This window comes from Dermacentor albipictus, chromosome 1 (genome assembly GCF_038994185.2).
Source record: "Dermacentor albipictus isolate Rhodes 1998 colony chromosome 1, USDA_Dalb.pri_finalv2, whole genome shotgun sequence".
In the NCBI taxonomy this organism is placed as follows: Eukaryota; Metazoa; Arthropoda; class Arachnida; order Ixodida; family Ixodidae; genus Dermacentor; species Dermacentor albipictus.
In genome coordinates this window covers 43,103,080-43,115,494 of record NC_091821.1, presented here as the reverse complement: position 1 = coordinate 43,115,494, position 12,415 = coordinate 43,103,080, and the positions used below count along the sequence as shown (strand labels likewise).

The following is a 12,415-nucleotide window of genomic DNA, read 5'->3' as shown; positions in this document are numbered from 1 at the left end:
ATTAATCTGCAGAAAACTAAAGTAATGTTTAACAGTCTCGGAAGAGAACAGCAGTTTAGGATAGGTAACGAGGCTGTGGAAGTGGTAAGGGAATGAATCTATTTAGGGCAGGTAGTGACCGCGGATCCGGATCATGAGACTGAAATAATCAGAAGAATAAGAATGGACTGGGGTGAGTTTGGCAGGCATTCTCAGGTCATGAACAGCAGGTTGCCATTACCCCTCAAGAGAAAAGTGTATAACAGCTGTGTCTTACCAGTACTCACGTACGGAGCAGAAATCTGCAGGCTTACGAAAAGGGTTCTACTTAAATTGAGGACGACGCATCGAGCTATGGAAATAAGAATGATGGGTGTAACGTTAAGGAATAAGAAAAGAGCAGATTGGGTGAGGGAACAAACGCGAGTTAATGACATCTTAGTTGAAATCAAGAAAAAGAAATGGACATGGGCAGGATATGTAATGAGGAGGGAAGATAACCGATGGTCATTAAGGGGTACGGATTGGATTCCAAGGGAAGGGAAGCGTAGCAGGGGGCGGCAGAAAGTTAGGGGGGCGGATGAGATTAAGAAGTTTGCAGGGGCAACATGCCCACAATTAGTACATGACCGGGGTAGTTGGATAAGTATGGGAGAGACCTTTGCCCGGCAGTGGGCGTAACCAGGCTGATGATGATGATTAATATTATTCTTATTTTTCACAAGCTCGATTTCTGTCTCGTCAACGACAGTTCGCTTCAGTTATTGGTAAAACTGTCGTATTTATTCACCTTGTTTTGTCCTATAGCCTTTCACGACATGTACATTTCACAACATTACACAGCTATAATTTTGCGGCCCCGGGGCCGCAATATTATTGTACCTTGTACCTACGCGTACGCCCTAGGTACTAGAAGTTGCGCCATTGTTTTCTAAGGACAACCTCTAATACCTGAAGCATACGCCATATGCGTCAACTTTCTTCGAAACAAATTTCTGAGCAACAGCGCAGCAAAAGCGACTATAGTTATCTGCTGCGCTCGACATTTCTTCTGGCATTGCTTTACTGTAAGCATTCCCCCTCCGTTTATAAGGTGAGATGTAAATATGGCAATGCACCGTAAGCGTGCAATCTGTTAAAATTACATATTTTCACGCTGTCAGCGACCGCCAAACCTAACTGCTCGCTGTCCGTCATAGCGAACTCTTACGCGTTCCGACGTAATATCGTTGCGCAACTGGACGTGTCACCGCTCAGCACGGCGGCGCCCACTATCGAAGCAGCCCAAGGCCACATACGCACCTCAATACATGCGTCTGCGGCGGCAATGGGGCATGTTGCAACGTTGCTTCAGTGCTAATCGCATTAACGTCGACATTTACCGCGAGATGGGTTCTGCCTGAATTTTCTCGGAAGGATGACAAGTGAAATATTATGGACTGCTTTCTATAGCCTCTTTGTGCGCAGGGTGTTGCAATGAAGTGATTGCGTAAATCACCTCAGGTGTCTTTTATGTGGGATGTGTTATCGAATGTTAGCTTGCATTTGCTTAAAGTATAAGCTTCCGAATATTGGCAGCGCGCTTTCTTCTGCGAAGTAGGGCCCTACGTGCTGAAGATGTGGCAAGTTTATAAATAATCGGAATGTTCCCCCCCCCCCTTTTTCTTTACAGCGCCTTTTAAGCGCCTCGCGCGGCGATTTTGCGTGCATTTGCGGGCTTCTTTCACGCTCGGAATTGAACTTATAGTAGCAGCTATTGAGCAACAGAAAGCTGTATCGGGAGGTTTTTGTGTCGCTGTACAACTTTCTCATTGACACTTTTAATCTAATTATAATATTTGAGAAGTTGATTAATTAATTAACACTAATTGCCTATTTAGGCGGAATGAAGAAAATAATTTCAATATTTCCAAGTGACAGCCAACAAGATTACCGCGATTCGTTCCGGCTAAGTGGCGTTCGCATGTTTTAAACTCTGGCTAAAGTTGGCTGGGACACCCTGTACACACATTCCATATGAATAGGGAGGCATGGACTAGCACACCAAGTGCTTTCTTGTAAACTATCTTTAGAAGGGGCTGCAGGAAAATGCTCTATACGAACTAGTAGTAGCTCAGATGTCAACAGGTACTACAGGTTACCAATCGATATCCTAAGGTCATGCGATATATTTGTGAAGCTCGGCAAACACTCCATCCAAATGTGTTGACCCACACGGGTACATGAGCTCGGGGCCGTTACGCAGCGCTAGCAAAACTGCAGGCTTTGCAGTTTGACATGCCGCTAGAACTGGTTCGACCTACGGCATTCTAAGGGATCGAGCATCAAAACACCGAACTATACGCGGATCACTTTGTTATGAATGCGCTGCCGGCTTTCCTGCGTGATGCAAAGGCGCGCGGTATATACGCATGGGCAGGTGCTGTCTACGAGGCGTTAGATAGATGGCCTCTTGATATCGGCGGACATGAACGCAGAGAAAAGCGACCTCAGAAAGTGAATCAAATGGGTTGCCTAGTTGGGAGGCTTAAAAAAAAAAATCGCAGTTTTGCCCGAAAGGCAAAACATCAAACTGCGATAGCAAATTAGTAGACAGTTATACGAAGTAAGGATAGTAGCTTTATCGGCCGTGTAAACTTGTAAATATTCGCTTACTAACTGAATTCGCGAGCACGGTGTCAGTGCGCAGGCAAACATGAACGCATCACACTCGATGACTGCGGACATCTCGCTGTCAAAACGTTGGCGGGAGGAAGCGCGGCAGCAGCAGCGGGCGAAGCGACCTTCGTGCTTTCTATAGGTTCAACGCAAACAGCGGCGAGGAAACAGCACGCACAAAGGCGTGAGCCGTCTGCAGATTGCTTTCAAGGTATACGGCGCGCGCGGTCGCGCGCCGCCGGGCAAAGAACGCAGTTGCGGGCGGAATAGAAGCCTCCATCCTACGCTACCTCCCGACTTTCGATCGTCAGTTCCTCTTGCGTCCGATCGCGAAGTGCGCTGTGGCTGCCAGAGCCCAACGCTGCCCCCCCCCCCCCTCCCTCCTTCCCATCCCACTAGGGCCTTTCGCGCGACGGAAGGACGGAGCGTTTGCTCTGCGCCTATACTCCCACGAGCGCGCCAGATTGAGCCGCTATTGTGGGCTCCCATCGAGTGCTTTCACTCGCACATACAGCATACGGCGAGCAGTGACCGTGTTATCGCTCTCAGACTTCATAGGGAGCGTCATGGCGACGGCGACAACGACGACAAAAATGCCTCTGGAGTGCCCATATGTTTGTTATCGGCATAAAATTAAAGCTTTCAGAAAGACATCTCACTCGTGCCCCTTCAGATGCGCGGTTGTTCTCTGCTCCCTGCTTCCAATGTTAGTGCGAGGATATTCTACTTATTTATTTAGTTAGTTAGTTATTACTTTATTCACAATCATGTTTGTCGCTATGACACTCTCATAGAAGACATCAGACCGGAGTAAACGACGTTTATTCTATTGCACATTGACATTTCCAGTTCGGCATACCACCGAGTGTTTCAGTTCACGTCAGTTAAACGTTTGCGTTACATGGCCAACTTCAGTTGGTGTACTATAACGGTAAATTACCAGCGCAAAGCTCTATCGGAGGCACTAGCAGCATGTTATAGAACCCCTCGAGCGCACATATGCAGCAGGCTACGAAAAAGAGCTACAAGTGACTCGCGTGCACGTTTACGAGGACTGCCGACAAGTGCGTTTGCGCTATCTCTGCCGACTACTTGCCGCGCCTCTACATGCAAGACCGCACTCGCCCGGAGGGATTCACGTCCATCCTCCGGGCAGCATACGCACACGCGGCTAGAGCCACTCTCCTTCAGTTGGACGGCCGCTCGAACGCCGACACCTCGTTAAGACCCAGCGCCAGTAATGTCTAAGCCCCTTCGGCGCCGCGTGTTCGGTTCAGGACAAAAGGGTCTGTCACGCGCGTTGCCCGCGTAATGGCCGATGCCGGTCCGCAAGAACGCCAGGCGCGACGAACCGATCAAGGAACCGCGCCGACACGTCTGCCGCGAGAAGGAAGGAAATCGGCCCGCAGTGGGAATGAACGGATAAATGGAGAAGGTAATGACACCTTTTCGGTCGCTCTCGCCACCGCTGAGGGTGTCCCGAAATCACTGGCGGCCCACGCATTTCGCCTCGAGTCGTGTGTCTCGCCAGCTCTCGTTCGGTTCACGTCCTTTCGACGTTGTAGAGAAATAGTTTATTGGCTAATGGTCTGAACGAAAATCAGGTGCCGAATTCACAAGTTTTTTTTTTCCGTCGTAAGTATACCGTTGCCGTCGGTGACCCGCCTTCGCGAATGATATGTCAAGCATGAGGACTGCTTGGAATCTGCTCTTGGGAACACTTCTACACTTTTAAAATTAAAGTTAGTAAATAGCTAGCAAATGCGCGCGTTTACTAGATTGCTATGTATTTTACTACCTTCTTCCTATTTCTGTACGAGCCAGCAGCTAGTAAAGCTAGTAAGTGCTGCCTTTACTAGCCAGAAAGGCTTCCAAGTAGTTTTTACTAAGTAACAACTAAACCACTACTATATACCTCGTCAGCTGACCGTGGCCTATTATGCTGTCATTGTGACAGTCTTATGCAAAATTGAGATAAACTGTAGTGTTGTTCATTATGCTGGACCAACAGTCATGTGCGACGTCGTAGCACACATATATGCGGGCCGTAGGCTTTAGAAATTTGTCCACCAAACTTTGATTACTTAAACAAATTCATTGGTGCTAACCGGGGCAACATGTGCCCACTCAAACTAGGGCTATAAATGCTCTTGAAGTTGCTTTTTGAGTAAGTGCTGCGTAGCACATTTGTCGTTCTCAATGTGTCTTCTTGCGTATCGCTGCTTGTTGGAGATATGTAGTACATTCTTACCCGGAGTCAGTGCGCCTTAATGTCCCTTGTATACATATACAAGGTGTCCCAGCTAACTTCCCTTACAAAAATCGGTTTGACCTTTCAGTCACTCATGAGTCACCTATCAGTCACCCCTGTCACCTATCTGTAGACTCGACCTTTTTGTAGACTAAGTCCGCAGAATGTCTGCAGACACCATGCGGACTGCAAATAGACTTGTCTGTAATATGCGTGCCCAGTGAGTGTGTGTGCAAATATATATATGTATCTATATATACATACATATTCTGAACCGTGACATATTTTATAATTACGGTTGAATAGGTCTGACCTTTCAATCACCCATGAGCCACCCACCAGTCACCTCCACGTAGACCTAGTCTGCAGAATGTCTGCAGACACCGTGCGGACTGCAAGTAGACTTGTCTGTAATATGCGTGCCCAACGAGTGTGTGTGTGTGTAGATGTATCTATATATAAACGCATATATATACATATTCAGAACCATGACACATTTTATAATTACGGTTGAATAGGTCTGACCTTTCAATCACCCATGAGCCACCCACCAGTCACCTCCACGTAGACCTAGTCTGCAGAATGTCTGCAGACACCGTGCGGACTGCAAGTAGACTTGTCTGTAATATGCGTGCCCAACGAGTGTGTGTGTGTGTAGATGTATCTATATATAAACGCATATATATACATATTCAGAACCATGACACATTTTATAATTACGGTTGAATAGGTCTGACCTTTCAATCACCCATGAGCCACCCACCAGTCACCTCCACGTAGACCTAGTCTGCAGAATGTCTGCAGACACCGTGCGGACTGCAAGTAGACTTGTCTGTAATATGCGTGCCCAACGAGTGTGTGTGTGTGTAGATGTATCTATATATAAACGCATATATATACATATTCAGAACCATGACACATTTTATAATTACGGTTGAATAGGTCTGACCTTTCAATCACCCATGAGCCACCCACCAGTCACCTCCACGTAGACCTAGTCGGTAGAATGTCTGCAGACACCGTGCGGACTGCAAGTAGACTTGTCTGTAATATGCGTGCCCAACGAGTGTGTGTGTGTGTAGATGTATCTATATATAAACGCATATATATACATATTCAGAACCATGACACATTTTATAATTACGGTTGAATAGGTCTGACCTTTCAGTCACCCTTGAGTCACCCACCAGTCACCTCCACGTTGACCTAGTCTGCAGAATGTCTGCAGACACCTTGCGGACTGCAAGTAGACTTGTCTAAATTTAGCCAGAGTTAAAAAAAAAAAATGTGCGAATGCCCCGTAGCTCGAAAGAACCAAGGTAATGTTGTTTGCCGTCGCTTAGAGATACTCATATTATGTTTCTCATTCTACCTAACTACATAATTAGTCCTAATTAGTTAATCAACTTCTCAAGTATTATAATTGGATTAAAAGTGTCAATCAGAAAATTGTAGAGCGACATGAAAAACTCCTGATACAGCTTTCTGTTGCTCGATACGTGCTATATAAAAGTGTTTCTCCGAGCGTGAAAGGAGCCTGCGAATACACGCAAAATTGCCGAGCGACTGGCCTCTCGAGGCACTTTGCGTTTATTCGCGGGGGCGTTGTTCACGCTCCGAAAACCATTTTTATGTAGCGCGTATTGAGCAACACAAAGCTGTATCGGGAGTTTTTCATGCTGCTCCACAATTTTTTGATTGACATTTTTGATATAATCACAATACTTGAGAAGTTGATTAAATAATTAAGGCTAATTATCTATTTAGGCGGAATGAGAAATATAATGTTTCTCCAAGCGACGACAAACAACATTACCTTGGTTCTGTCCAGCTACATATTCGCATATTTTTTTAAACTCTGGCTAATGTTACCCGGGATATACGAGTATATACTCTTAATTGGTGCCTTAATATATAGGGAAAGGACGCGGTCCTCTTTTTTTCATATACGTTTTTTGTTTTACTTTCTTATGCTTTCACATTGCCATCGACTTCATATGTCAGTGCAAGCGGCACTTATAAAAGGAATAGGTCCCATTGTATTGTTGGTAATTTAATTTCAGTTGCGTTAATAACTGCACTACCGACGTAGGATTAAGTTAGTAGTAAGTTAGTGCTTTTTTTAGCTTCAGCAAGTAGTGAAAAGTACGAACCGTAATTTTACTACCTGCACTTACTAAGAAGGTGGTGCTTTTTGGAACAAGTAGCGCGTTAGTATTTACTTAGTGAAAATGACTACCTTTTTTTTTAAGTGTTTAGCGTGCCAGCTTTATCTAAATACGTGCCCAGATTGATTGGTACTACGGCCCGTGGTACCAAACAGTAAGTATTACGTAAATACGGGTGCTGTCTGAATTAGGTACGGATTGCGTTTTTCCAAACGTATTCAGACACTTGTGCAAAAGGTGCACCCCCCTAACCCGCATGCATGCATACATACGGGGGTATGAGCCATTGATGATAATAGTTTTTGTTCACAGAGAACAAAAATGCATGGCACCCTAGCTTTGCTTTAAAACAGGAAAATTAGCGCGCTAATGGAGCATTTGCATGCGGAAGATTGAGCAGCGAGTATATATACTGGCGTAATACAAGTGGCTCAGAAGTAATGACCAATGGCTAAGCAGAGACTAAGCGTCGTATTTATTAGCTATGTTACGACCGACATGCGCCGCCACAGCAATAAAAATGAGAAGAATACCTAGCACATTCACATCCTTGCAAGCGAAGCCAATTGAGTGAGATTTCGCAGTGCACTTAAACAATTCTGTCTTTACAGGGGCGGATACAGGGCAGCATCGAGGAGCGGCGGGCTGATAAAAACAAATAAAAACGTAGGGGAGAGGCAGAGGCTCACTCTATGCTAAATTTTGTCAGCGCAGAAGAAATGCCGGCATGTCTCAGGGAAGGAGGGAGAGGTTGCCGGTGCGTCTATCTGTCGGCTGAGTTCACGGCAAGTGGTCATTTGCTATGTCACGTCACGTGAAAAATAGCCGACATAAAGGCGAGTCGCATAGCAGTTTACTGCAAGTTATAAGGTACTTAGAATTATTTCTTCTAGGGCTTGTAAAAGTGCCATAATAGTGACAGGCGTGAAGGAGATGTATACGCACAGGAGAAACAAGGGCAGACAATACGAGTGTCATTTTGTCTGTTGTCTTTACAGATTCTTACTTGCCTGCACGCGTCTTCCCGCACCGTGCAATGTCACTTCGCTTCTTGGTTCTATTTTCACAGCTTACGCTCTGCAGTGCAACAAGTCAGCTTACATTTCAAAGGGAAAAGGTGCAGTCCGAACGACTGTGTAGAAAAAGGTGTCTGTTGCGCGTTGACTGCGCGCCACCGGCTTCGGTCTAACAACCGGCGTTGCAGTACAACCGCACCTTGTTCCTGCCATCAAGTTGATCGCCTACAGACCATTTCTCCTCGATGCACATGAACGACACAGCGGCAGCGATGTGACGGGATGCTGCTTCGGCTGGCCGGCTGTAAAACAACAATGAAAGGGGGAGGCAGGAATACATGGTGCAACATTTTCGCGCCGTGCCCAGTATTAGATCCAACAAAAAACAGCTCTCGTGAAGGTTTTCTGGCCAGTACATTCGCGATTTCCACGCTACTGTTTGTACGTTCCTACGCTTCTGCACTCCTAAATAATGAGCATATTCAGAGTAACTTAGCAGCGGCAAAGTATTTCCACGTCGCTGTAGACCTCGTATGCGAAATCGATAGGTGTATCATGGTCATAGCTTCTTCTACAAAAAAAATATCTCTATTGTATAAAAAAAAAACTGTATAGTTGCTCGGCGTCAAAAGTTCTTTGTCGGGCGTGCCTGCGCTGACAGATGAAGAGGAAGCCAAGAGCGGCGTTTCCGGAACTGCTGAAAACACTATAATACAATCTCTGCGTCGTTATCGACCAACTTCGATCAATCGTACAATACGTGACAAGTCACTCTTCCGAAGCGTGAGCAGCATTTCTATTGCTTCTTTCTGAACATATATATATATATATTTTTAATTTGAAAGATGGATGAGAAAGCTTATACTCTTGGCACATGACATTTGTGGCTTTGTGCGTAACACGAATCTCGAATTACCGTTCTTTCTTTTGTATCTGTGTATCTATGTTGGAAAAGTTTCACTCATCGAACTATTTGAGATTTAGTATATGTCCGCGCTTTGCATCCGTCAACGTTACGCATGTGCCACCGGAAATCCGGAGCGATGCTTAGCGATTGAACGAAATATGTCACCGAGCCCATGGCACATTCTGTCGCATGGGATTCGCCACGCTCAAGGGCGCTAAGCATTCCGATACATGTTGATGCCTATTGAGTAGTTGCTTTCTGGCGTCCTTCTTCAAGTCGTTCTACTTGAATGACTTTCTACATACTGCTGTATAAGTGGGAATGAACGCGGCTACGCAAACCAGCTGATTCGCACGTGAGAGCGCTTGTTGCGCTTTCAAGCAGCTTTCACAAACTCTCGCTGTGGTTCGGCTTCACTCGACGGCTCGTGAATGTAGCGCTTTGTTCCCATATATAGGGCTCGAACGTTTTCGCCATATTATGCGCACGTTCATTGTCCCCTGGTCTACAACTCTAAGCACACTACCGAGGTTTTCACCACGTGAACTGGTCATGTTGTGCAGTTCATCAATAGACATCCCGTTTACCAAGTCGCGTATTCCTTTCTCAACAGAATAATTGACAGACATAGCTGCGACACGTGCAGCTATGACGAGTCTTTCACACATGTTCATTGTATTTTTCCACTCTATATTGCGGAAGCAGAAGGGCTGCGAAGTGTGCTTGACAGATATGGGGCCATATAACGTAAAACTATTCAAATATGTTTTTATTCCAGTCTCCTGACTTCAAATTTGCCTAAACATCGACGCAAGCATAGGGTGGTGACCCGCAGGGTTATCTAAAGAGACCAATCAAACGCTCTCCTCATTTATAAGAGGTCGCTTTTGTTGGCTTTAAAAACGAATAACATTGCCTACACTGAGCGGCTTGTGTTATCTAATTGGCTGGAAAGAGGTGAGGAGCACGCTCAAGTGGAGAATTATTCGATGGGGCCGAGCCAGTGCGCTGACAATCGACAAACGGATGAGGAGGGTGGCGCCGGCGTCTGCGATTGGTCCGCTTTCCCTTAGTTAGCTTGCGATGGCTGGCCGAAAATTTCGGCGCCACGCAACGGAAGGTTAAGAATGCCGCTCTAAAGGATCCTCAGCAAAGAAGAATTGGCAGAGCGAGGTCGTAGACGTGCCGAAAGTGGTCGAAAAGGTTACGCGGCCACGCAAGAAGTATTATTGTACGCAAATAAGCCCATGCTCTCCTGCAGGTGCGAGTAGCCAGTGCCTGAGCGATCGGCGGCAGTCATCTTTTATTCTTTTCCGAACGGGGCAGCCTGTGGCTATTCAGAAAGAAATTCAGTTTTGTTCGGCATATTAACTTATCTTGAACGCCTACATCTCACTTTGACTCGGTGAGTTTTCGTGGTTTTGTGACGTCGCGTGACAGACAGGTGAAGTGGGTGCAGCCCTTTGGACCTTGACCCTATTTACTTTGGCCCATAGCCGAGGTCGAATGGCGAAAAGGCGTCGAATCAGAAATAACTATTTTTCTTTCATTCGGTCCAATCATGCGTAATCAGTGTGTACACGTCATATGAGATGGGGAGCTATCGCGGTGTTCGTGACGTCGCGTGACAGACAGGCGAATTGGGGGTGGTCCAAAAATGTTTGCGACCAATCGCGGAGGGCTAATTGCAGAATTGGAATAGAAATGCTTTGGAATAGCTTTACGTTATAGCGTCCATGGACATTCGTCCTCGGTTAGAACAGAAGGTTCTGGTTCGTTGCTCTGTAAGAAGAGAGGGAGAGAAAGTAAAGCTGGCAGGTAGAGATCTTAAAACGAAAAGTGTCTAGATGGCCACCCTGCACTAGGGGAAGGAAAAAAGGTGGAATAGAAAGAAGAGAGAAAAAGTGGAATGCAGTGAATATGTGGAGGTGCGCGGACAGCACGTTCAGTGAAAAGCACACGCACAAGCCTGCCCTTTTCGAAAAGCACGAAAGTGCCTTCGCTGCCTTCTGGGCCGATGATCGGTGGGGACGGTATCCCGGCAGAGTCTGTGCGCTGGTTGGACGATCACCTAGTCGCCTCAGTGCATGGGACATTGATTGCCTTTTTATGCCAAATTCATGACAGTGGCACAATAGGTGGTCAATGTTATCCTATAGCCCCCGCAGACATCACATGCAGGACTGTCAGCCATGCCCATTAGCGCTGAATAAGCTTTCGTGAACGCAACTCTCAACCACAACCGACGCAGAATAGATGTTTCGCGGCGGTGCAGCACGGCCGAAAGCGCGAGCGGCGGGGAAGAGTCTACGCAGTCTGGTGCGCCCTATATGTGCGGTGTTCCACTCGGCCAACGAGCGTGCGCGTACCAGAAGACGAAGCTCTCTCGCAGCGTCTGTCCTGGAGAGTGAAATCGGGACGCAATGGTGTTCTTCATGTGATGTTCGAGCAGGCTTGCCTGCATCATCATTTGTTAAGAAAATGTAATGTAATATAAAGGAAATGTAATGTGTTAAGAAATGTATAGTTCAGGTCGAGAATTGCTAAAAGTTGCTCCGTATGTATTGCGGTTCTATATTCACTGAAAGGTTCGCGTCACGTCTGGGAAGTTATTACATCTCGATGCTGTCTGAGCAGACGAACCAAGCCGAATGATTTGTTTGTTTGACAACATATTCTATTTTTGCATGTGAATTTTGTACTCAACTGAATTTTTTCTTATTATGCTTACGCCGCAGAGGACTAAATCCGGTCTTGCCTCCAACGCCCATCTACTTTGACTGGCGCTGCTCTGCCTTTAAATATATCATGTGGCGTCTCTCTCTAGTAACATTCCAGAAAAAAAAAACTACTGAAAAGTTGGTCAGACTTTAGCTTTGTACGTTTCCAAGCAGCTCCCTAAGGGAATATAAAATTTCGATAACTGCAGCGGGAACGGCAATTCATCGTAGTATGCAGCAGAATTGCATCGGCGGTACAGCGCTGACACGTGCTCTTATTAACCCTTACGTTTGGTCATTTTGTTTCGATCGCGTTTCGTTTCGATCAATAAATTCGCAATTACTCTTCACGAGGCGACTTTGACGGCTCTTATTCGGCGATGTCACACGTATTCATCGGCGAAAAGATTACTACGGCATGTGCAGACTCCCACCGCGCGAATTTGTTCAAGATATAAGTCTGCACTAACGATGTGTGCCTACTATTGAGGTACAGAAGCGCTATTACGGCAAGGGTAAAATAAAAAAAAAATCAGTACCCTTCTACTCTGTGAACAAGGATGACCAGCGAAGCTGTGTTAGTTGGCTCTTCTTAATGGCAAACTGCGCCGCAGGTCGGCCCAGCATAGCACTATCTTTGGGATCGGCCCAAGTATGGGGAGTGCTTAACGCCTGCGTCACCTCCGCCGCGGGTCGGCTCGGCATTGTAGTATCTT

The 12,415-nt window shown here is 46.2% G+C and overlaps 1 protein-coding gene across 3 annotated transcripts in view; it reads left to right on the top strand.

The window, feature by feature from the left end:
• The window catches only part of LOC135906417 (RYamide receptor-like), a 296,851-nt gene that overhangs the window by 227,005 nt on the left and 57,431 nt on the right, over nucleotides 1-12,415 (top strand). The window lies entirely within an intron of this gene.